Source organism: Lepidochelys kempii, chromosome 21 (assembly GCF_965140285.1).
Source record: "Lepidochelys kempii isolate rLepKem1 chromosome 21, rLepKem1.hap1, whole genome shotgun sequence".
NCBI classification, from domain to species: domain Eukaryota; kingdom Metazoa; phylum Chordata; order Testudines; family Cheloniidae; genus Lepidochelys; species Lepidochelys kempii.
The window spans coordinates 12,814,211-12,840,905 of NC_136400.1; the positions used below are offsets into that span (position 1 = coordinate 12,814,211).

The 26,695-nt window shown below is 45.6% G+C and overlaps 1 protein-coding gene across 1 annotated transcript in view; it reads left to right on the forward strand.

Annotated features, from left to right (window-relative positions):
- LOC140901309 (potassium voltage-gated channel subfamily A member 3) overlaps positions 1 to 10,776 on the forward strand; it is a 32,817-nt gene extending 22,041 nt beyond the window's left edge. Inside the window, exon 2 of the mRNA XM_073319918.2 lies at positions 64 to 10,776. The gene's annotated coding sequence lies outside the window, so the exon portion shown is untranslated. The remainder of the gene's footprint in view (positions 1 to 63) is intronic.
- Positions 10,777 to 26,695: the final 15,919 nt, after the last annotated feature.

The window sequence follows — 26,695 nt, forward strand, 5'->3', positions numbered from 1 at the left end:
AGACTGTGCTGCATTCAGACGGTTAACTGCTTTAATTAGCTATTTTGCACTTTTCATTTTTAGGGCATGAAGATTTCAAAGGTTCTTAAAGGGGATCTGTGCGCAAGATGTGTTCCACTTTGCCTTAAAAAGAAAGAAAAATCCAAACACTGTCTTTCTTTCAAAGCTGTTATTTACCCTGCCCCACAGAAAACAGAAGTCGTCTCAACGTAAGAGCTACAAAACTATAGCTGGCCAGTAAAATATTTATTAAAAGAATCAGACACATCAAGAATGCAGTGAATAGTTATATTTTAAACATCATGGACTGAACGGATGGATGGCCTACCCTCTTATGTATGCAGTACTTTAACTTCTAGTGGCATAAAGAGTTCTACATGGTATCTGTGTTTTTTAAAAAAGTGCATTATGTAGACGGGAACATCTTTTCAGCCAGAAGATATCTTCAAACCAGGTGCAATATAATAATGAGACCAAACAAAGCCAGGAAAAGGCAGAAGGGGGCGGAAAGTCACATGGACCTTATTTCAGCCTTTAAAAACCACAACAAAAACCCCATACGCTCATGAAAGATTAAACAATCAGAACGGAAATGTTAAATAGAGCAGCTAATAAACAATCCAAATGTTTTGTTTAACAATTCAGCTGCTCTTGCTGTTTTATTTCAAATGACTTTATCACAGGCTGTGTCCAGCCATAAGAAATGAATGAGTAACGTTCTATTTTTCTGTGAAATGTTAGTTATAACTAGGTATGTTCTGTACCAAAGGATTTCCAGTTTACTCTAGCCCTGATTACACTAGGAGAAAAGGGTAACATCATCTACTGATGCCGAAGAGGAAGGTGTTGAAGCGTCAGCTAACAAGCTGTGCCTGGCTTTAAAAAGCAATTCAGTTTAAAAGAAAAACTAAAAAGAGTCCAGGTCGATAGCTGTGGGAGCGAGGGGTGACTAATAGTGACCCTAGCATCACCATAATTCACTCCTCATTTCACAGACATCCATTCTCCCTCTTCTACAGTATGTTGAACGTTATCAGGAGTACGTATTGTAGTATTGGTTTATACTACTAGAATTAAAAAAGGAGTCCGTAATGTTATTCATGTAACAACTGCTGTTTTATTTTACATCAGTTTGTTATTTTCCCACCGACATCCAGTGCACTGGGGTTAAAGAGAGAAGCAGCAAATCATTCCTTTAGCGCGCTGATAAAGTGGAACCTCTCGCGTTTGGAGTGATGTCTGAGAGACACGCTGCCGGGGACAATGTTGTCAGCAAGTAGGTGAGCAATTGCAAAGGGAAGGAGAGTGCCTCACAAAGAATCCTTTGTTCATTTACTGACCATTACGATACTTGGTTGTTTTTGCTAGTAACACTAGTGTATTAAATAAAGCCCAGATCTTAGCTTATGGCCGAGGAGCCTACAGCATCAATTGGGGAAATGGGTGTGAAAAGATAGCATAAAGCTCACCTTTACATTCTCACCCCAACTGTATACTAGTCGGGTCCCGTGGTATAAATTATGCTGGCTGGAAAGGACTTTGGGAACATCTACACAGCAAACAAACTTCAGTGGCTAGCCTGGATCAGCTGACTCAGGCTCACAGGGCTCTGGCTGCAAAACAGCTATGTAAACGTTTGGGCTAAATAGCAGCTAGGGATTGAGGAATGCAGGGAAGTCCTGAGAACACCTCCTACTCCATCGGCCGCAGGAAGCGGGATGGCCCAGGGGCTGTTGACTGACTGGGCCACCCCAGTATCCCTGGCCCTGGTTACACCAGCTCTTGTGTCAGCAGCTGCACGCCACAGTGGAGATGCTTGTCCAAACCCTGCTCTGGCACATGGGACTTCAGTACAGCATCCTCTGTCCCTGTACAGCTCCGAAGCGTGGGAAGATGCCACGGTGGGCTAGGAATCTTAAGGTGTGCAGATCAGCAAGGTGCAATTGTAATCACTGCTTATTGGGAGAACTAGCCATAGGCTTTCCCCTTCCTCCCCCTAATATACGTAGCGCTCAGCTGCATTCTAAGCAAGGGATTCTTCTCCCCGTCCAGAAGCATAGCCACGTGGGAGATCAGATGGGTGTGAGGAGTACTAGCATATCTGCTGTGCCTGTGTTTTCCCTGAGGACAGTACAGGGAAATAGCAGCTCTCTGTATTTTGATGATAGGACTCCAGCAGAGCCAAACTGCAAAGAGGCAGACAAGCCCCAACGTGTTGCTCTAAAAGGTTCTCCCCGCCCATAGTTTGTTTTCAGACATTCATCCCCCTGCATCGCTCCATCTCACGCCCTGCCTACATCCACTCAAAGCTGTGCCAAACACGGACGGTACTTTGCGGGAGGAGTAGGGTTATGACTGCAAGGGGTTTCGAGTCTTGTATAAAAGGAAATATCGTAGACAGGGCCCGATCCAAAGCCTTTTGAAGCTGATGGGTTTCGGATGAGGCTCTGCACGGTATTACTTAACCCTCCCCCCCCCAAAAAAAACAACACCCCATTGTTTATTTTTAACCACATCACGGCAGCTGTTTTTGCAGAGGCTGCTTGTCAACCCAGATTGGACTGGCTGAGACGGAGTTGGTTCTGTCTGCCGTGGGGGATGCAGAAGCAAGAGCAGAACCACCAACATCTGAAGAAATAGCATGAACAAAGGCAGTGAAACCATGAGGAGTGGTGACCCAAAGAGAATAACGGCCCCAATGGAGAGCATTTTTGACGTATATGCAATTCAGATGTTACAGGAAACAGAGTAAAAACCATTGTCTATTGTACAGTTGGCTAGAACAAACATCTCATCTTTCCCAGCTTTGTAACTAATGGTAAAGTGTGCTTGGAGCGGAAGCTTACACATACACACACAGTACGTTCACTTGCATTTCAAACCAGGATACCAGTCAATCAGGCCATGTGGACCATCCCTGGGCTATGTGCGAGAAATGCTTCTGAACGGGACTCGGAGTCAGGAAAAACATGTTAAAAAATAAATATCCTACCCACCCTGGCATAAAGGCTCTACAAAACAAAAATTTCTTTAGAGAGAATTTTTCAGGCTACGAAGTCAACCGATTGGCCTGTGTTTCATTTGCACTGGAGCTACGAAGAGGAATCAAACTGAAGTTAACTTCTTCAAAACCTTGGGTTTGGGCTGGATCGACAGGGGCCTGTTTGTAGTTCACAATTGCCAGCCTGGTCGGATTGTAAGGCCTGGCTGTTGTAAGATCCGCCTAATGCTCAACTGGTGCTCAGTTTATAAAATTAGCTGTTGGTGGTAGGGAATAATTTCCTTGAAGGGACACTGCTAACCTTGTTTAGGCCTCAAAACTTATCTACCTGAAAATTGTCCATGCCTTTAAGAACAAAACAAAACAAAAAAACCCCACATGTACACAGACCTCACCCCCACAAAATCCTTTTCTTGAATTCTTCCCTTCCCTCCCCCAAACTAAAGAAATATTTCTGCTAGTGTCACCAGACCAGAGGCCACAGGCTGAGTGCCCATATACCGTGACCATCATCATTCATTAAGGCAGGTCTTCTGGTTCCTGAAGACAGTGGTAACTGGAGCTGGGAGTCTGCGTAGGGGGAACCTGGCAGAAAGTTTGTTCAGTGCACATGGCCAGTCAGGGGTGTGAAGGAAGGAGAAGGCTAAGAGAACAAACAGAACCCTTGATCATTGGTGGCTGAGTGGGCTTCACCAAGTGAAATCCTCCTGTTTTGGAGATTAAGATAGAGCCTTGTGGTTGAGGGTCCAGGACTTTGGATTGAGCTAGAGGGGGTAGCAATGGAAGGGAAGAGGTGGCTGAAGAGGAAGGGACCATTTGCTTGGCTATAAAGCTGGGACATAGTAAGATGGAAAGTGAAGGAGGAAGTGTTTGGAAAACAATGGGCCCTGCAGTTTGTGGAGTTTCTGGCACCAGTTCAAAGTCAGAATGGCAGGATGTTCGAACCCCCATTGCCACTGTACCAGTGGCTCCACAAAGCAGAAGGGAGTGGAGTCTCCAGGCCCTTGGGTTGTATAAGGTGAAGAGAATGAGCGTGCTGGAGCATCCAGGCATCACGTGGCCACAATGAGGTATCATGCTAGTCCATGCGAGTCAGGCAAATGCACCAGGCCCAGCCCTCCTCTCACACGACTTTTCCCCCAGGGCTACTCTGCTGAGTTTAATGGAACCGCTCCCGATTCACACCCGCAGGAGAGCGGTCAGGCCGAATCCTGCATTTTCACCCAGATCCGCAAGAAAAGGGGTGTGTTGTATAAATGGAGGGGACCAAACTGAACGCTTTTGAGTTTATTAAAAACACTTTTTGGGTCAATTAAGAGCTCAGTCCTGAAGGAGTTAGAGCCCTTACCACCTTTTAAATGTGTGTGAAAAGAGCTAACAAGTCCCATTGACTTTCAGCATAACACATGCTCCCAAATCTCTTAGTGGCTTTTGAAAAGACAGACCCCAAACCTCCCCCTCTAGAGACTGAAGTCCTGCTTGTCCACAGACCAGCATAGCCTAGAGGTGAAAGGTTCTGTTTTCCATTACCAGTTCCAGAAACTCTGCTTTACGGAACGAGGCCTTGCAAAGTAACACAGATAAGTACATTTCAAAAAATTAAAATAAAAAAGACATTGGGCCAGATCCTCAGCAAGTTTAACTTCACTGGAGCTGGGCTGATTTACACCAGGCTAGGATCTGGCCCTTAAACTAAGCCCATATCCCTTTAACTTCCTCTGTATATTTTTTCCTTCAGATCTGTAGATTCCCACTGGTCTTCTCTCAATGCCAGCTCCCTCCTATCAGAGCTATTTGTGCATCAGCTTCCTGACCTGTCAGTGGGTCCTTTCAGAGTTGAACACAAAGCCGAGTTATGTGGCCTGAGCCCGGTAGGTAACACTCCTCCTCCCCCCACGAGTGTCTCACTTGCAGTGAAGAATCACAGGATTCTCTGCTTCTTGTGGGTAGGATGTTTCAGACTGAAAAGACGTAGCTTCTTTGCCCAGTGGGCAGGATTCTCAGAAAGATCTAAGTCATTTAGTGGCACACACGTCATTGGGAAAAAAAAAAAAAAATAAAAACCAGTAATTGACAGAGTAAGGCTAGAGATTTTTCAAAAGGGCCTAAGTGAGTGAGGCACCCAAACCACATTGAAATTCAATGAGAGCTAGAAACTTAACTCCCCTAGGCTGCCAAAAGCAACAGTAAGAGGAAATACTTCAAAGCACCTCGCATAATTTGACCAAAAGGATTTGTGCCCAACACAGAGATAGTCTTACTCTGCACCCGGCCAACATTTAAATCAAAGGATCTGAGGCATGGGGGCCAGATTCTGATCTCATTTCCACCGGCATAAACTAGAGCAATTCCACTGAAGTCAGTGGATCTGCTTCTGATGTAGCTGAGATCAGAATCAGGGGCCCCTGGCTCTTGATTTGGTGTAATTTATGGTCTCACTCTCGAATACTAAAATGTTTGTTTACAGTGTTTCCTGCTGCTTAATATGCTTGCGGGGTTGGACTCTTGAGTCTCAAAATGAAATGAACAAAGGCTTCCGCAGGTTTGAAGTGAGCCTAAAGCCACTTGTAACTAGCTCAGAAAGCACTTTTCCACCCCGTGAACATTCAGGAATCGATTGGATTGCAAAACAGGCTAAGTACCAGTCTAGAGTCTGATCCAGCACCTCTCAAGTCACGTGGGTAGCCCTTGCTCACACAAATAATCCTACTGATTTCAGTAAGATTACTTACACGAGTAAGGGGGACAGATTGGAGCCACACATTGGCATGAGCAAAAAATAATTTCCTAGAGTGCATCTCATCACCAACCTTGGGAAGCAGTGCCAAAGGGGTTCAATGAGTCTTAAAGGGTTTCTTTTGGAACACTGTAAAGTATTCCTTAAAATACAGAGAGGAAATCCAATTTTTAATGGACTCGTACTCATGTTTTTATTTTTCAATGGTGTTCTGGAGTAATTTTTAATTTGGTTTGTCCATGTAATATTATACCTCATGCATTCGCAGTAGCAGCCCATATTGTGGACGTGTTTCTGTGGCATGGTTTGAAGTGCATATTTTGACTAGCGAGGGGATTAAAAACGAGACTCGCTTTACCGCTTGCGTCTGCGTTTGTTGAGTCAGAACGTTCCATTCCAAACGTTCCATTCCGAGAACAAATCGCAATCCCACGTGTGTAATGCCGTGATGGTCTCTGTCAAGTAGCAGATTCACCTGGTGGCACATCCACAGCAGATAAAAACTTGCCAAATTTCGTACTATTTTCATTACTGTACATAGAGTTAACAATGAAACTGACAGTCGGTAAATGTTTTCAAGGTGTGTTCTATGATGTTTCGTTGGGTTGGTGTTACAAGCTCGTTGTCAGTGTGCTTTTCTAACTCATCAAGAAGATCTGATACTCTTAGTTCTTCAGTGCAATGTACTGCTTGGGTTAACGCTGAATATAGCATTGTGCGTTTTAGGAGAATACATCATTCGGAAGACAAAGGCTGTATTGCATTTTGAAAGTGAAGGCAAAGTAAAAGTGCACCCAGTCACGCCTTCTAAAGGTGATTTAATTATGGCGGCTATCTGCAAAAGAGCAGAAATATGGGAGCATCTTCCTTCTCACAGTCTGATGCAGGCTACTTATCTTCGTTCATAACCTTTCAAAGCCACATTCTGGGAGATGCTGGAAGCCTATGCATTATAGGTGATCTTTAGAAACTGGGCACCACACAGTTCTCTTTTGAGCCCAGCACAACTGTTGTCTTCACAGAGTTTAAGGCCAGAAGGGACCATCAGATTGTCTAGTCTGACTAGGGTGACCAGATAGAAAGAGTGAAATATCGGGACAGGGGGTGGGGGGTAATAGGTGCCTATATAAAGAAAAATTCCCAAAACATTGGGACTGTCCCTATAAAATTGGAACATCTGGTTACCCTAAGTCTGACTTCCTACACATCCCAGGCCACCAACACCCCCCAGCACCCGCACACGAAATCCAACAACCAACATCAGACCAAGGTTTCACAGCCCATAGTAGTCTAGACTATTAGTAAACATAGGGTCCATCTTCCAGCCCTGAGCTATGGACTTTGATAAGGCAGCTCATCTGAGTACAGGCAGAATCTTGCTGCCCTTTCTGTCAGACTCAAAGCCATGGGGCCAAATCCTTATATGGCTATTAAGTCACTTGAGCGATGTTGATTTACAGCAGCTGAGGGTCTTGTTCATGGAGTTGTAAGGATAAAGCAAGAAATTTCTGAATACGTTTTGTCAATCATCCTATAGTACTAAGGACTCCCTTAGTAAGTACTCCCTTGACATAACAGATATGAAGGGGCTTAGCTGGTAACCCTACATCGGTTGGTATGGGGTGTGATCCTTTCCTCTCTAATAGGCAACATGCAAAGCATCGAGAGGCATTGTCACCGGAGGGATTAGAGTCAGGACTCCTGGGTTCCATTTCCTGCCCCATCAGCAATTCACTTTAGGCCTAGTCCTGTTTCCACTTATGCCAACAACCAAGCTCCCATTGACTTTAATGAGACAGAATTAAGCCCTTTGGACAAGAGCTACATCCCTCAAATATACTCAGAGGTATAAACCTTTACGAATGTTAATTAAGACTCAACATAAAGCTCATTAATATCCTTGGACAAAAAATGGTGTGTGTAAAAGCATCAATATTTACAGTCTAGATTTTATATTGAAATCAATATCTTTCTTCTAAAATTGAGAAACTTCACAGGAAGTCAAACTCCACCCCTGAGCCTGAAAAGTTTTTGAAGCCAACACATTCTGAATCTTCTGCGGTCTTCATCGCAGTAGTATATTTATCCAGAAAGAGGTCCCTATATCTTAGAAGATTAGAGCAGTGGTCCTAGGGTGAATTACTCTTTAAATCTGATGTTCTGACCTGTCAGCCTTTGATACAGGTCAAGAAGGTAATGTACAATTTGTCTTGGTTATTTCTCTCCCCTCTTAGAGAAACACAGTTGTGTGACTTTAAATAATAAACCCCAAACCATCTTATCTGCTTTGGCAGATGATGTTTATGTGATACCTGCTTATAGTAACATTTTCAAGCTTATGTTCCTAAGGTTGGGGGATCAGGTACATAAGGAGGCTATTGCAAAATAAGCTAGAGTATGAATTTAAAGTGCCCTATTCTGCACTAGCTCCCCATGCAGGGATGGCATGGTATTTACCAGAGGTGGTTTTTACCAGGCAACCTCATGGGGTTTAATTTCACTAACTTGCATTAGTATAGTCTAATAATCATCATTTTTCCCAGTTTAAGGCAGCATGTACAGTTCCCCGTCCTAAACTAGTGTTTCCCCAGGAAACTGCCATCCCTGTCCCCGCTCTTATTCTGCGCTATGTCTGCATCCGCGCTGCAACCAGGGTATCGTTTGCAGCTCACGCGGACATACCCAAGCAGGTTTTAATCCAGCTAGTTTGCTGCAAGTAATGAGGGGATGGCATCAGTGTCAGGACTGCATGCACCTGTCTGGCCCCCTTGGGTATATACTTGCATTTCTAGCTTGTGCTGAAGCCCACGCTGCTGCGTCCCCATTGCTGCTTGTCATGAGCTAGCTAGATTAAAACTAAGTGAGGGTACATCTACATTAGCTGCAAATGATCCCCTGCCCGTTGCAGCGTAGATTTATTTTAAGAGCATGGATTAATCTAAGCTCCACAAAGGCACTTTTAGGGCAGAATAAGAAAATCCACTGCACAATACCTATTCCAAGCGTCTCTCCCCCCATCTCCCATATACAAGCCCTTAGGCTCCCACGATCATATTTAGATACAGAAATGAAAGTGACCTGATTTTCAGGAGTGCTGGGCACCTGATTCTCCCATTTTCCACAAAGGGATTTGTGCAAAATGAGAGAGGTAGGCTCTGGGAGGGGGGACGACGACAAAAACAGACCACTTTCATTTAGGTGCCCATGTTTGAAGAAGAAGTATGGCCTAACTGATTTGCCCAGGCTCAAAGACTTGGCATAGGAGCCCAGGGTTCTAACCTGAGCTCTTAACTCCCCAGTCCCATGTTCTAACCACTAGCCCACACCGCATCCTCCGATATAAGCACGTACTTGTACTTTGCAATCCAGCATAAGAACGGCTAGCCCAGTCGCTCAGCTCATTGTTCCTGCTATTACTGAGGTCACCTCAACACTTTAGAGAGCACCTTGCACGGTTTCCTACCTATGTTAGAGGTGCATTAAAAGGCAATTATTATTTCTACAGTAGGATGGACACCGAGCATTTTACTGGTATATGGAGCTTTCAGGCTAAAGCAAAAGCACAAACAAAATGGGAACATGGCCAAGCCTCCAAAAAGCAGCCACTTCGAATGATCCATCTCAAAGGGGGAAGAGTCTCACCCCCCCCACACACACCCCATTTCTGCTAGATGAAAGGCTGGACAAGCCTCTGTTCTGACTGGGAGGTACAGGGAAGGAAATTCCTCCAGAGCAGGAATTGTGGAAGGCAACCATAAATCTACCTTGTGAGGAACCCCTTGCAAACTCAGACATCTGGGACTGTATAAATTACGTTGCAGCCACAAGGCAGCCCAGGTTCAGCCGGGCATAAAGGTGGCTTCAGAGCTGTCTCCCTCAGATTGCAAGTTGCTTGCTGCACCTCTTAGGCCCACAGCACAGAAACTCACCCATAGTTTCAAGGACAACTTGTTTGGACTCTTTCTTTGATAACTGGCCACCTAAAACAAGGTGATCTTAATGACAACTCAAGACAACTGTATCCATAGAGAATGGGCTACAAAATGGTGTTGACAACAGCCAACATGCTTCACAATAAAAATCCGATTTACTGCTCATTCCAGAGAGCTAGGTTCAAATCGTAGTTGCGTGGGCCACTCTGGCATTGTGTAACAGTACCTTACTCCTTGTGTAGTCCACTGGAATAGCAGGGACTATGCACTCAGTAAGATGCTACTCAGTGAGAGGAAGGTGGCAGAATCTGGCCTTAATTGTTGAGGATTTTTCAAAAAAGCATCTGAATGAATGAGTTAGGGCCCAGATCCTCAAAAGATATATAGCGGTTTAACTCTCGTTGGCACCTAAATACCTTTGAGGATCTGGGCCTAAGTGTTCAACTCTTTTCAATGGACAGAAGGTACCTAACTCATGCGCTTTTGAAAATTTCACTTGGAGATCTTTGCAATAAGATGTTGCAAATCTGAGTCCGAAACCCAGCCAGGAAATACTAAATCATCAACTTCCACCACTGAAATGGTTAAGTTCTCTCTTCCCTTCATCATACAGGACATTTCCATTGTGTTCTCCTGTGACTAAAAACGACTGGATATATTTTTGCCTTTGCTTTCCCAAGCTAGACCTAACAGTTCCGAGTACTACTGCAACATCTGATTCTATCTGTATCAGAACACATATGGATGCATTTCAGCAGAACTTTCAAGCTTGTCTTGAAGTACTGCCTTTTGAAATTCTGTAGTTAGTTAAAGATAGATAAAACCAAACATGCGTCTCTTTAAAAAAAGTTGATCATCCATGAATAGATGCCACGAGAACTTTATAGGATCAATGTAATTCAAAACCTGTTCTTTTGTTTCAGGCTGTTGTTTTTTTAATTCCAATTTTGACAGTAAGTCATGTTCAAGTTGTTCCTTTGATACCAAACTAAACCAAGCTATTACATACTATGTTCGAAAATGTAAATGCCATTGTAGTATGGGGCCTTGTGTTAAGTTACCAGTAAACACAAGTGATTTTTTTGGTTGTGTGATTTTTTTACCTAATGTTGAATTTATTTTTTTAATGTTTTGCATTAGAACTTACAAATATTAAATTATTTCATATGCAAAAGTCAATAAAATGTCTAAAATATGTACCCTGTTGACTCATTGTCTCTCATGATCAACTTTGCTGTAAAGACGTGACGGTTGTGGGACGGGGCAGAACAGCATGGTTACAATCCATGGTATAAGCATCAAATTTGAAATACCTAGTCTCCTGGAAACAGATATTTACATCCCCTGGACCGACTCAATTTATTTATGTCTGAAGAATGAGAAGCTGAGTACCTTGAAGTTCACTGGGGTGATGTTTGCCCCTATACAGAGGGGCCTAAGCATCATTTGAGTCCCACTTAAACCCTACAGGACAGATTTTCGAGAGCACTCCACTCTCTTTAAGCACTTAAATAAGTGACAAGATCTTCAAGAGAGCACCCCACAATGGGTGCATGCTGGAATCTGAGCTCTTCTGAAAATCTGGTCAATTAGTGTCGCAACAGAAGCTGTTGGGTGCTGAGCACTTCTGATAATCTGGTGCTTTATTTAAGTGCCTAAATTGGAGCAGAGCTGTTCTGAAAACCTAGCACTGACTCTGGGCATTGAGCCTTTGGAAATCTGGCTCAGAGCACTTTTGAAAAATCTGGTCCTTGGTGCTTCATAAGCTTGGCCAAATAAAGGCTCAAACTTCCATAAACAAGGAAGATCAGCACATACTTATGTCCCAAATCCCCAGTGATTTAGTGAGCCCCATTTAACCTCAAACAGCTGTAACCAGTCACACTTCTCTGATCCAGCAATCAAGGAGGCAACACAGCCCTAAAGAGAATTTCCAACACCACTGCAGAAGTGGAGAGTTTGTAAAGATTAGTCAGGCACCTGCAACAACATCCTCTAGGTAATTCTTTACAGATCTCATTTAAAAGCCAAAAAGGTGAGATCCTCATTGGGTGTAGTCACTGAAGTCAACAGAGCTACACCGCTTTACACCAGCTGAGGATCTGGCCCAATATTAGAGTGATCATCTGGAACCAAATTCCAGAATTCAGCACACTGTAAAATTTGGGCCTGGATCCAGGCTTTGCAGTTGGACCCATCTCTGTGGGTTCAATTAAACCCCTTTCCTTTTGTCAAGAAAGAAAAGTAACAACCCAAATTGGAGGTAAGGTCCAGACCTTGCCCTTGCCTCTGGGTTTCCATGAGGCTTGAATGCCACAGCTGAGGAGGTCTTTCCATCAGAAAAGCTCTGTTATTGAAGGCTGACTTTTCAGAAGGGACTATGTGAGTTAGGAGCACAAGTCCCATTGCACCTAAATGCCTTGGAGAATCTGGGCTTTAGAAAACTGCACTGGAAAGGGGTGACTTACCAGGAAGCTGGGTACAGCATAGCAGGCTCTCCTCTTGTGGCCCCCACTGCTGACAGCCACTTGGGGCCAGCAGTGGTCTGCATCTTCTTGTGACTTGGCCCTCCAGCCAGCTCCCAGTCACTTCCAACCCTGCCAGGGTAACAGCAGTCCCACCATCAAGTAGTCCAATGACCTGTCTCAGGTCTTCAGCCCCTGATTCTGGGCCAAGTGGTCCTTACATCCTCTTGCCTCAGAGCAAGGCCCTAGTAATCCTTACCCTCATCTGTCAGGGGTCTGATACCACTTCCTCCAGTGGTGGAGAGGGGAACCCAGGCCCTCTGTTTACACCTCATTCAGTCCAAGGACCCCATAGCAAGCAGCCAAGACTAGTTCAGACTCCTTGCAGTTTACCTGGACTCCTTCCTACCACAACCAATCTCTAGCTCCTTTGCCACCGCTCCTTTCCAGGCTTTGCAAAGTTCTTTCCTACTCTGATAGCAGGCAACGCTTTCCAGAGCTTTCTCCCTGGAGGTCAGGTTTCTGCTCTTTTATCAATGCTCACGGAAGGAGCTGCCATGGCTTCTTAGGGCATCTCCTGGCCTATGGTAACAGTTCCCTTCCCACATTACAGAGCAGTAGACACCTAGTCCTCAGCTTCTTCCCGCTCTGAACCCCTTCCTTGGTATTAGCCACCCAACTCCTCCACATCTGGGTCTCATCTTTAATTGAGCCTGACACACCAAGTAGCTGCCTCCAGGTGTCCCAATGGAGCACTCCTGTTCCCGTTTACCCTTTCAGTGCCAGGGTGGGGTGGGTTTACAAGCCATCATACCCTCCCATAGTATTTAAACCCAGTAATAGCAAGAGGCTCAGGATGCTAAAATGCGAGACCCAGGTGAATAATCTGATTGTTAAAAGAATGTAAGTCAAACACACAAACTACTTTCAGAAGCTATGAAAGACAAGCTGCATAAAAAAAAAGATGAATTAACTAGAGACAGGAGCCCCCAGCTAAAATTCTGGTTTAATAAATTAATAGGTTTTAAAGCCAGAAGGGACCAATATGATAATCTAGTCTGACCTCCTGCACAGGACAGGCCAAAGAACCTAACCCATTCACAACATTGTGGGGCTATATGAAATCCTGATCTGAACTGTGTGTTCTCTCTGCTGAATTAAGATTTATGCTTATGCCGTTAAGCCATGCTCACAGTTTCCTAGAGCAGCCCATTAATCCAGGAGCGTGAAATGCTGGCGCACAAAACATGCCTGCTCTTGTATTTCATTATGAACTCACAGCTCCAACAGCGGACGTGAGCCAGGGCTCAGGATTAAGCAAAAACTGGGCGGGGCTGTCTCAAATCAAGGGAAATGTGTGCATTGGTGCAGTTCTGAGACAAGCCCAGGAAAGTTGGCTATTCAGACACAACTCCCTGTTCTGAGAGCCATTGCAGAGGAAGGAGGCAAGAATGCCCCTTGAAGACTGAAAATAGGCCTCTCCTCTTCTTTAGATGGGCTGAAATTCACCCCTGCGCAGAGTCATAGAAGTGTAGGACTGGAAGGGACCTCAATAGGTCCAATCTAGTCCAGTCCCCTGCAGTCAAGGTGGGACTATGTATTTAACGAGACTGGTCCTGACAGGTCTTTGCCTAACCTGTTCCTAAAAACCTCCAGTGATGGAGATTCCACAAATTAACAGTTAGGAAGTTTTTTAAACCTCCCTGGCTGCAATTTAAGCCCATTGCTTCTTGTCCTGTCCTCAGAGGTTACAATTTTTCACCCTCCAACACAACTAAGTCCCATGCACCACTTAAGTCCCACATAAGCCATAAGGATTTGAGTGGGACCTAAATGATCATTTCAACCAGGAAAACAAAGAAAAGACACAGGACTTAATTTTCTTCTCCCCATATTTGGCGCTCCATTGATTTTAATGCGGTTATTCCTGATTTACATCTGCATAAGTGAGAGCAGGGTCAACTCTGCCATACAGATCTGTGATCTGAATGGCAACAAATTACAGACCGTCCTTCAGCTGTTTCTGGAGGAACATGCTGTGACAACATGGGAATTTTCTGTAATATTTGTATGAAGCCTATGTGTGCCTCAGTTTCCTTCTGTACTTCGCATGGTTACCGAGTATAGGGAAAAAGGGTTAAGTCTGCTCTTGGGGGCAGCCCAGGACGTCAGGTGTGGGTATGATCTTGCTGGCTGGGCCACAGTGAATAGGTTTCAGAGTAACAGCCGTGTTAGTCTGTATTCGCAAAAAGAAAAGGAGGACTTGTGGCACCTTAGAGACGAACCAATTTATTTGAGCATAAGCTTTCGTGAGCTACAGCTCACTTCATCGGATGCATAATGAATAGGGTCATTAAGGAATTGGCTGGAAGTGACCCAAAGCAATGCAGAATCTGAAAGAGGCAATGGAAAAAGCCCCCAGGGCCAGAATATTGACACCTAGCAAACAATGACCCAGAGGAAGGAGGTTCCTTCCACCTCTCAGCTGGGAAGCTGAGCAAAGAGGAGCTTGAGAACAAAGGACTGAGACATGATAGACAGGAAATAAAGTGTGGGCTTTTGGAGAAAGCTGGCTGCCTTCTCCTGGGACTGACTGAAGAGGTTGGAGAGGGACAGAGCTTGAGATGGAATCCATTGCAGCTTGGCTGGTGGTTTGCTCTGGCTTGACCAGAATGGACTATGCTTTGACCTTTGTTTCTCTCAGGGCTTCCCATGCTGTGTTCCAGTTGACTAATAAATCCTACACTGGTTTGAAAACGTTGCTTGGTCCCTGCAAACACTGGCTGGGTGCATTAGTCCCTGCAGAGCATGTCAGTCTCTAACTAGGAGTTTGCCTCAACTGGGCTCATTGGACAGAGCCCACGGTGTGACGCAGGAGTGCTGAAGCCCAGGGGCTCAGTCTGGGACAGGGGTTCTCAACCTTTTCCTGTCTGAGCCCCTCCACCCGCCCCCAACATGCATAAAAACTCCCTGGCCCACCTGTGCCACAGTTACTGGTTTTCTGCATATAAAAGCCAAGGCTGGCTTTAGGGGGTAGCCAACAGGGCAACTGCCCGGGGCCCCATGCCACAGGGCCCCCCTCGAAGCTACACGACTCAGGCTTTGGCTTCACCCCAGGTGGCAGGGCTCAGGGTCCTGGCCTTCAGCCCTATGCGCTGGGACTTTAGCTTTCTGCCTTGGGCCCCAGCAAGTCTAATGCTGGCCTTGCAGGGCGGCCTTCCTGAAACCTGCTCGCGGCTCCCCAGCGGGACCCGGACCTCTGATTGAGAACCACTGGTCTAGGATGTGGCGAAGCTGCGTGGCCTACCCTGAAGGAAGAGTGGGACTGCGTGGGGGTCTGATACGCTGAAAGGTTCCTCCAAGGGACAGTTTAAAAGCTGGGACATGGCACAGATCCTGTGGGTCTGTGACAAAACTGCTTTCAAATTTTAATGGGGGCCATGACAGCAATTCCAGGACAAATCCTTTTTATTTAGTTATTTCCCCTTCCTTCATTATTCATGCAACACCTTTTAGATTGCAATAGCTTTAGCAAGTATTTGCTTATCCGTGCTTTTCAATTGCAAGGGTTTTTAGCAGACATTACACTCACCTCCTGCTTCAGGAAGACAATGGACTATATTTTACTTAAGATGTTCCAGTGTTCTTTGCTGTCATATCTATTGAGTCAGCTGCAAGCTTCGTTGCAAGAAGCAAAAGGATGAGCTATCTCATTGCGTCACTGGACAGAAAAGCAATTTCTTCTGCATAAGCCCTAAGGATTGGATTTGACATGTGAACCTGGAGTCTCAAAGAGTTAATACCTCCATACAAGGTAATATACAGGCAAATGTAATATTTCTGGGAGAATTATATTAATTTAGGAGTTCGAAGGTCATCTGTCATCTGAACTGTAATTTCCCCTAGATTTTGTGACAACCTAGGTTAGTATTATATTCCGAGAGAGCCTGGAGACGCCAATCAAGATCCCAGCTCCACTGTGTTAAGCGCTGTCCAAATCCATAGTAAGAAGCACTCCCCGCCCCGAAAGCTTTCAGCCTGGCTCAGAAAGAGGAGGAGAAGCAGAGCGGTGAAGGGAGACCCATGTCACCCAAGAGGTCAGTGGCAGAAGCCAAGACAGGAACCCATGTCTCCCATATGTTGAAGTGCCCTTGCCAATAGATTACACTGCCTCTCTAATCTCACGAGCTGTTTCTGAGCTCCATATGGATAATACAGAGGCCAACTAATAGCTCATTCTTCTTTGGACGGATGTTATTAATTCATAGAAATGAACATCGTTTTAGAAATAAATAAGATCTAACTAACTTCTTTAGGCTGGCTACAAGCATCCCTTGAAAGGGAACGTCACTAGGATGTTAATATTGCAGAATGGTGGATACCTGTCTTTGTCGATGCTGATAAGTGCAAAGTAATGGACACTGGAAAACATAATCCCAACTATACCTACAAAATGACGGGGGTCTAAATTAGCTGTTACCACTCAAGAAAGAGACCTTGGAGTCTTGTGGATTGTTCTCTGAAAACATCTACTCAATAGGCAGCGGCAGTCAAAAAAGCGAACAGAATGTCAGGAACCATTAGAAGGGGAGAGATAATAAGACAGAAAATATTACAATGCCACTATATAAATCCAAGGTACACCCACACCTTGAATATTGCATGCAGTTCTGGTAGCCCCATCTCAAAAAGGATATATTAGAATTGGAAAAAGTAAGGGAGACGGGGAACACAAATGATTAGAGTATGGAACAGCTTCCATGTTAGGAGAAATTAAAAAGACTAGGACAGTTGAGTTTAGAAAAGAAAAGACAAGCCGGGGTAGGTGGGTATGACAGAGGTCTATAAAAGACCTCTATTTGTCTATAGATAGAGAAATTGACTAGGGAAGTGTTATTTACCCCTTCACATAACTCAGTAACTAGGGGCCAACCAATTAAATTAATAGGCAGCAGGCTGAAAACAAATAAGAGGAAGTACTTCTTCACATAAAGCACAGTGAACCTGTGGAATTCATTGCCAAGGGATGTGAAGACCAAAACTATAAAGGGTTCAAATAAGAAGAGTTCAAATAAGTTCCTGGAGGATAGGTCCATCAATGGCTATTAGCCAAGATGGTCAGGGATGCAACCCCAGGCTCCCCTCCGACTGCCAGAAGCTGAGAGTGGATGACAAGGGATGGATCACTTGATAATTGCCCTGTTCTGTTCATTCCCTCTGAAGCATTTGGCACCAGCTGCTGTTGGAAGGCAGGATGGTGGGCTAGATGGACCATTGGTCTGATGCAGTAGGAACATAAGAATGGCCATATGATTCTTCCCTACTGAAAACAATTTGAAGGTTCGCAAAAAGAAAAGGAGTACTTGTGGCACCTTAGAGACTAACCAATTTATTTGAGCATAAGCTTTCATGAGCTACAGCTAAGTGAGCTGTAGCTCATGAAAGCTTATGCTCAAATAAATTGGTTAGTCTCTAAGGTGCCACAAGTACTCCTTTTCTTTTTGCGAATACAGATTAACACGGCTGCTACTCTGAAATTTGAAGGTTGAACCTGATCACATTCCAAACATTTCTAAGGCTTTGTCTACATGCAAAACAGCTTTAATTATACAAGTATGGTTAACATGGTACAACCCCTTGTGATGTTAGCTGATTAAACTATGACCATGTAGATCATTGTTGCTACCACTGTTATATAATTGCAACAAATCTTGTACAAAATGTGGCATGTAAGATATTTATGGAAAGGTTATGACTCACTGAATATGATTATGCTGTTTGTTTGCACGTATCATTTTTGTAGTTTAAGTTAGGAATATTAACTATGTACCTGTATTTCTAAGGTTTTCTCTTCTGGGTAATACCAACAAGGTGTTTAGCCAGCACATTGTGAAGGAGCTATTCAAGTAGAATGGCCCATTAAAGAACACTATCACCCAGTATTTAGGCCATGTGATGTTTAAAGGGGCTGCCCAAAGACATCAGGAGATGAAAGGGAGGGAGGGGGGAGTGTTTTCCAGGCCTCTTCTCCAAAGGGAAAGAAAATCCAGTTACAATGATCACAGGTTTCAGAGAAGAAGCCCTGTTAGTCTGTATCCACAAAAAGAACAGGAGTACTTGTGGCACCTTAGAGACTAACAAATTTATTTCAGAGTAACAGCCGTGTTAGTCTGTATTCGCAAAAAGAAAAGGAGTACTTGTGGCACCTTAGAGACTAACCAATTTATTTGAGCATGAGCTTTCGTGAGCTACAGCTCACTTCATCGGATGCATCCGATTCATCCGATGAAGTGAGCTTTAGCTCACGAAAGCTCATGCTCAAATAAATTGGTTAGTCTCTAAGGTGCCACAAGTACTCCTTTTCTTTTGGCGACTACAGACTAACACGGCTGTTACTCTGAAACCTGTCTTTACACAATGTGCATGATAATCAAGTTGGGCCATTTCCTGCACAAATCCAGGTTCTCTCACCCCCTCACCCCCCTCCCAAAAACCACACACACAAACTCACTATCCTGCTGGTAATAGCTCATCCAAAGTGACCATTCTCCCTACAATGTGCATGATAATTAAGGTGGGCCATTTCCAGCACAAATCCAGGTTTTCTCACATCCCCCCAACCCCCATACACACACAAACTCACTCTCCTGCTGGTAATAGCTCATCCAAACTGACCACTCTCCAAGTTTAAATCCAAGTTAAACCAGAACATCGGGGGGGGGGGGGAGGAAAAAACAAGAGGAAATAGGCTACCTTGCATAATGACTTAGCCACTCCCAGTCTCTATTTAAGCCTAAATTAATAGTATCCAATTTGCAAATGAATTCCAATTCAGCAGTTTCTCGCTGGAGTCTGGATTTGAAGTTTTTTTGTTTTAAGATAGCGATCTTCATGTCTGTGATTGCGTGACCAGAGAGATTGAAGTGTTCTCCGACTGGTTTATGAATGTTATAATTCTTGACATCTGATTTGTGTCCATTTATTCTTTTACGTAGAGACTGTCCAGTTTGACCAATGTACATGGCAGAGGGGCATTGCTGGCACATGATGGCATATATCACATTGGTGGACGTGCAGGTATACGAGCCTCTGATAGTGTGGCTGATGTTATTAGGCCCTGTGATGGTGTCCCCTGAATAGATATGTGGGCACAATTGACAACGGGCTTTGTTGCAAGGATAAGTTCCTGGGTTAGTGGTTCTGTTGTATGGTATGTGGTTGTTGGTGAGTATTTGCTTCAGGTTACGGGGCTGTCTGTAGGCAAGGACTGGTTTGTCTCCCAAGATTTGTGAGAGTGTTGGGTCATCCTTCAGGATAGGTTGTAGATCCTTAACAATGCGTTGGAGGGGTTTTAGTTGGGGGCTGAAGGTGACGGCTAGTGGCGTTCTGTTATTTTCTTTGTTAGGCCTGTCCTGTAGTAGGTAACTTCTGGGAACTCTTCTGGCTCTATCAATCTGTTTCTTTACTTCTGCAGGTGGGTACTGTAGTTGTAAGAAAGCTTGACAGAGATCTTGTAGGTGTTTGTCTCTGTCTGAGGGGTTGGAGCAAATGCGGTTGTATCGCAGAGCTTGGCTGTAGACGATGGATCGTGTGGTGTGGTCAGGGTGAAAGCTGGAGGCATGCAGGTAGGAATAGCGGTCAGTAGGTTTCCGGTATAGAGTGGTGTTTATGTGACCATTGTTTATTAGCACTGTAGTGTCCAGGAAGTGGATCTCTTGTGTGGACTGGACCAGGCTGAGGTTGGTGGTGGGATGGAAATTGTTGAAATCATGGTGGAATTCCTCAAGGGCTTCTTTTCCATGGGTCCAGATGATGAAGATGTCATCAATATAGCGCAAGTAGAGTAGGGGCTTTAGGGGACGAGAGCTGAGGAAGCGTTGTTCTAAATCAGCCATAAAAATGTTGGCATCCTGTGGGGCCATGCGGGTACCCATAGCAGTGCCGCTGATCTGAAGGTATACATTGTCCCCAAATGTGAAATAGTTATGGGTAAGGACAAAGTCACAAAGTTCAGCCACCAGGTTAGCCGTGACATTATCGGGGATAGTTTATTATTATTTATTATTCAAATTTATTAGAGCATAAGCTTTCGTGGGCTACAGCCCACTTCATTGGATGCATAGAATGGAACATATGGTAAGATATATATATATATATATATACGTACAGATAAATTGGAAGTTACAATACAAGCGGTGAGAGGCTAATTAGTTAAGATGAGCTAGACCCTTCTCTAAACAACAGCGATAAGGAGCAGGAGATATCTCACCCCCTCCTCCATGCTGCCACATTTGGCTCCCTAGCCATTTCCCCTCTGGAGGCTATTTGAGGAAGGCGGGATGGTGCCTCTAGAGTGTGAAGCCATGTAGAGAGAATCCCAGCTTGTGATGCCAAGCGAGGCGGGGTAGGGGGGATTCCAGGGTGTGAGGGAATGCCAGCAGGTGATGCCATGTGAGCATGGGGGGAAGGAAGGAAATCTCTGCATGTGATGTCACATGCAGAAAGAGAGATTCCTAAGGAGTGATGCCATGTGGGGGTGATCTCAGGGTGTGATGCCATGTGACAATGAGGGGGAAGGAGAATCCTAGGTGTGGATGTACATTGACTCCAGGCTAAGTGGGCAGGCAAGATAGCTGCTCTGAGGAGCTCACATGAAAACAGATGGACCCAGGAAAACAGATGGACAGTGGGTAGTGGGAGCAGCAGGCAAACAGCAACAGGGTGAGGGATTTATGGTAGAGGACGCATGGCAACCTTCAGGGTCTGCAGAGAAAGTAACAGATAATTATCCTATCTCAAACCCCACTCAGGGGTTTGATTTACCATAAAGCCAGTGGAGCCTTCTTAACCGGTTTTGCACCGGACAGGGAACTGGTGCTGCAGCAGAATTTGGGTGGAATTTTAGAGACAGTCCATTAGGTCAATGTGGGCAGCCACAAAGCATGACACGTGTAAGCAGAGACAGGGTGGGCTCCACCCTGACATCTGGTGGTGAGGTGTGGCAAGTTGTGGAAAAGAACTTCAGGGGCTGATCTCATTTGCATAGGCACACCCACCCTGCCTAGAATGAGGCCATAACTGCCCAAATCGTCACTTTGGCTGCTGTGGGATCCCCAGTGTCTCTGTTATTGGGGCGGGAAGAATAAATTGTTAGTACCCTGATTATGGGAACTGTGCTTGGAACTGTACTTGGCCTTTTTGTTATGATGGAGGACTCACCATCAACTGAGTAGCACTCACTAGGCAAGGGACATGGGTTCCAAAACTCTGTGAATTGAGAGAGACTTGAGACAGGTATTAGTGCCTGGTGGTGTAGGCCCCTTTTGTGAGGGCCTGAAGCACCAATTGCACCTCTGTCTCTCTCCACTGTGGAATGTCAGAGCTAATTTTGGGTCTATTAAGAGTTTTGTTACAGGTATTGTGCTGAATTCACTTCAGCCTTATAGTGCACCAGCACTAAGGCTCCCACTACTATGAGCTGAAATCACTGAGAGCTGAAATCACTGAGCACTGTGTCAAGTAGGGGGGAGCCGGAAGTTCTAGTGTGCAGTGGAGCCGGTCGTGAGACAGCAGTGTGTTCGTGAGACGGCGAGCTGAGCGGAGCCGGTCGTGAGACAGCAGTGTGTTCGTGAGACGGCGAGCTGAGCGGAGCCGGTCGTGAGACAGCGGTGTGTTCGTGAGACGGCGAGCTGAGCGGAGCCGGTCGTGAGACAGCGGTGTGTTCGTGAGACGGCGAGCTGTCTGGAGCCGGTCGTGAGACAGCGGTGTGTTCGTGAGACGGCGAGCTGAGCGGAGCCGGTCGTGAGACGGTGAGCTGTGCAGAGCGGAGCCGGTCGTGGTGGAGCGGAGCAGAGCCCTGTGGGGCAGTCAGCTTCAGGACACGTAAGGTGCCCCTTACCTCTTTCCCCCACACCCAGGCACATTTTAGCCAGATTGGGGAGTAACACTCTGCAGGTGAACTTTTGAACTCCGGGGCTGGACTTTTTTTGGACTTTGGGCGATTAGTGGATTGCTGGACTCAAGAGACGTTTGGGTTCTGGGACTCAAGAGCCTGAGGGAAAGGATGTGGCCCAAATTTTCTGGGGTGGGTCAGTGTTCATGGTTTGGTTAATGAACACTAGTTGTGGTGTTTCCCCAATTTAATGCTGATGTTGTTTGCCTCATGTTATTAAAGATTCTCTACTACACCAAGACTCTGTGCTTGCGAGAGGGGAAGTATTGCCTCCTTGAGGCGCCCAGGGGGTGTGTAAGATTTTCCCAGGTCACTGGGTGGGGGCTCGAGCCAGTTTTGCATTTGCTTTAATGAGAGGGAACCCCTGTGTATTGAACCCGGCCCTTGCTGCTATCAACTTGGCCTGGCAGAAGGGTTACATACGTGTGGCTGCAAAATGACTCAGCTTCCTGGAGGTTTTCATGCCTTAAACACCATTGATAAGATGCAGTGGCTTGGCTTGACCAGATTACATACACCGAATAAATAACGGCAGCACCTAGAGGTTCTAGCCGACATCAGATCCCATGTGCTAGATGCTGTACAAAGACAGTCCTTTGTCTAAATTGTCAGAGGAGAGTTATTACTCCCCTTTGGCAGACGGGGAACTGAGGCACAGGGAGGTTAAGTAGCAGAAGGAATTTGTCACAGAGCCAGGGACAAAACCCAGATCTTCTGAGTCCTAGCCCAGTGCCTTAATCACAAGACCACCCTTCCCCCTCTAGGCCACCATTCATTTAAACATCCCAGAGTGCTTCACCGTCATCAGTTAATACTCACAGCACCCTTTGTGTGGCAGGGAAGTATTTTTACACCCACTTTGCAGGTGGAGAAACTGAGGCACAGAGTGATTAAGTGACTTTTCCAAGGCCAGTGGCAGAGCTGGGTGTGGAACCCAAGAGCTCCTAAATCCCAGAAAGCCGCTGGTCTGAGCGCGAGATGATGCTGCCTCTCAGAAAAGTGAGCAAAAAGGGAAAGATTGACTTGAATTTCTTCCAAACACCCTTTCTCCTCCCTCCGAACTGCTGAGACATTTCAAACCTGAGCTTTGCCATTCTTGAACAGAACTGTTCTTGCAACCAGCTGGTGAGCAAACCAAAATCATCTGAAGCTGCAATTTCCAGTTGAGGCTTGCAATCAGCAGGTGACAGTCCTTTAGTATTCTGCTGATACAGGAAACCACCTTCTCAGAACAGGAGGGTAGGGGAAGCTACGTGGCTATAAATAGTCATTTTACAAAGCAGGGTCTGAAAATAGCTGAGAGGAAGAAAGGGGGTTTCCATGACAACTGGGAAGTCTCATGCTCCCAAGAGAGGGAGGAAGACAAAGAAATAGTAAACAAGACAGAAAAACGACAAGGAAGCAGAAATGATACGGCATTACAAACTGAATGCTACCAAGACAGAGAGGGGCTGGTGGAAACCATGTGCCATCTGCTCCAGACCTGTCAGCCGAAATCAGCACATGCTGCAGTTAGAGGACACAAAGGAAGGGAGCTTGTTTTCCTACATAGTGATAGCGTCTATCATTGGCAGGCAACATGGATGAATAAAGCACAGGAGATCTGAGTTCTAGTTCTGCTACTGCCTTGGGGGGACCATGGGCCAGTGACTTTTTGTCTCTCTCTTATTTGTATTACTTTAGCGCCAAGGCATCCTGGTCCTGGATCCGCTCCCCATTGTGCTAGGCGCAGTACAAACACCGGGCAAAAAGATGGTGCCGTCCGCAAAGACCTTAAACTCTATCTCCTCACCTGCTCGCGTGTCTTGTCTGCTTCGACCGTTAAGCTCTGCAGTGCACAGACGGTTTCTCACCATGTGCCTGTACAGCACCTAGCACAATGGGGCCCGGGTCTCAGTCGGGGCATCGAGGTGCCATCATAAGACACACAATAAAAATAAATTGATCTCCTGTTCAGCCATGTGCTAACTGAGTACCTACATTCATCCAGCCCACAAATCATGTCTGCGCATGCATTTTAGCGGCATGACCGTCATCATTCAGACTTATTCTTTAAGGCTCAGCCCTTGATCCTTTGCCCTTTGAAGTCAATGAAATCAAAGGTATTTAGGTGCCTCCTATTGATTTCAGTGGATCTGGCCTTTTGAGGATTTGGAACCTCCCTAATGATTAGGGAAAGGTCCCTACATAGGTGCGGGAACGAGGGGCGCCAGGAGCACTGCAGTACCCCCGGGCTCCCAGCCGCCTGCCCCGTGTCTGGGGTCTCGGTTCCTGCCCCACAAGCCCGGGCCTCTGCCTGGGATCCTGGCTGCCACCCCACGCTCCCGGGGTCCCAGATGCCGGCCCCACGCCCGGGGTCTCAGCTGCCGGCCCCACACCCAGGGCTTTGCTCCCGGCCTCAGCTCTGGGGGGGCGGGGTGGACAGAGATAAGGGGGCTGGCTTTCAAAAATGTTCCAGCACCCTGGGTCCCTAAGGGTTTGTCTACACTGCACCGCAGTGCGGCCTACGGGGCTGTGAATGTGCCAGAGTGTTTCCTTAGACTCTATGGGTTAGATTTTCAAAAGAGCTCAGCACCCCGCAGCTTCCCTTAAGCAGCCAGCGGAGCTGAGCAGTTTGGGAAATTCGTCCGTACAGTGTTAGGTGCTATAGAAACCCCTCAAACAGAGGGAGAGATTATACAGTGAAATATGTCTCACGCCTGTTTTCCATCTTCTTATTTGTCCGTAAGCAACTAGATCTGAGGGAGCTCAGAATCTGGCCAGAAGGGGTGGGAAAATGATATTTCAGTGAAAATTTTCAAAAGAAATCAAAAGTTGGGGGAGAGTTTGACCTTTTTTTGGCAAAAATCTTCTGGTTTTTTTTAAATGAGAAACTGTATTGGTTTCCAGTTTTCAAAAATCAAACCCTGTTTGGTTTTCCACGGAACAGCTGGAAAATTAGGAAAGAAGCAAAAATTTTCTGTGAACATTTTCATTTAGAAAAAGGGGGAAGAAAGGCTTTATTTAGCAAAAAAGTGTTTCAACCAAACTTTTTTGACCAGCGCTGGCAGGCAGATCCCTGACACAGAAGGGACTTCCAAAGAATGGGCCCCATCCTGAAAACATTCATTGCCAAGGGCTTGCTAGCATGATCTGGCTCATCAGAACGAAGCACTGCGCTTGTAGTGAGCAGTTGCTGGACTGGGTCAAATACCTAAGGACCAAGGCCCAAATCTTCAAAGGTATTTCGGTAGCTTAGCTTCCACTGGAATCAGAGAGAACTGGCTCAAAATTAGACAGGACACAGGCAGGAATGACAAACAGGGGGAGGTTGAAATGGTATGAGGGGATGAAAGATCACAGAGTGGAGTTTAATGTTGGACAAGCATTGCTTTAGTTCCTCTCTTACTTCCACCCCCCTCCAAAAATGAATTAACGTAATAATAACCCCTAGGTCTTACTCATCCATGGCTCATCTCCAGCTATAGCTCTCTAAGCAGAAAGCACATTCTAATTTTACAGATGGGGAAACCGAGGCACAGAGAAAGAAAGTGACTTGCCCAAGATCAACCAGCAGGACAGTAGCAGAGCTGGGAATAGAACCCTAGTCTCCTAAATGCCAGCACTCTCTCCAGTTAACTATGCTGCCACCACTGCTTTTCCTCCTCTAGCCACTAAACCACACAGCTAGGATTTTTGGCCAGGGTAGAAGGGAGCAATGAAAAGCTAATGAAAAGACATGAGTCTCCAGGAGGGATTTGAAAGAGCAGAGTTATTCAATCCCATATCAAATATTGGGTATTGGCATTACTTAGCTAATGAATGTGAATAACATGTATACTTGTGTGCCTAAAGTGAAGCATCTAAATGCATATTTAAATACCTAAATAAATGGCTTAATTGTCAGAGGCGAATGTAAGCTCCTTGGGGCAGGGACTGTCTTTTTATGTGTTTGTACAGCACCTTGCATAATGGGGAACTGAGTAAGGACTTCAGGATGTGGCCCAGTCCATCCCCCTGTGCTGAGGTGAGACCAAATATACTTAGACCACCCATGACAGGTGTTTGTCCAACCTGTTCATAAAACTTCCAACAATGGGGATTCCACAGCTCCCTAGGTCACCTGTTCCAGTGTGTAACTATCCTCAGAGTTAAACAGTTTTACCTAATATCTAACCTAAATCTCCCTTGCTGCAAACTAAGCCGATTCCTTCTGGTCTTCCCCTCGGTGAGCACGGAGAACAATAGATTGCCATCCTTTTCAGCACAATCCCACTTTCAGATTTGGGGCTCAACCTTCACCTTAAACAAGCCTGAAAGAGCAGCAAATCCCAGACAGCCGTTCCAACCACATTCTAAGGCCCCACTTTGTAATATGACCACAGGATTGTCTCTTTTCTATGCACAGCATTCGGCACCATGGGGCCCAGTCCTGGCAGGGCGTTCGGGGGCTGCCATTATATCTACCACCAATAATAATAGAGAGAACAGAAAACTGACATTACGAATGATGATGATGATCACAGAAGCAGCTCAGAGCCCCAGTCCCGGGCTCAGGCCCCATTGTGACATAGAACATTAGGATTCATTTTCCACCCTCTTTCAAACAGCCACTGAAAATGTTTCTTA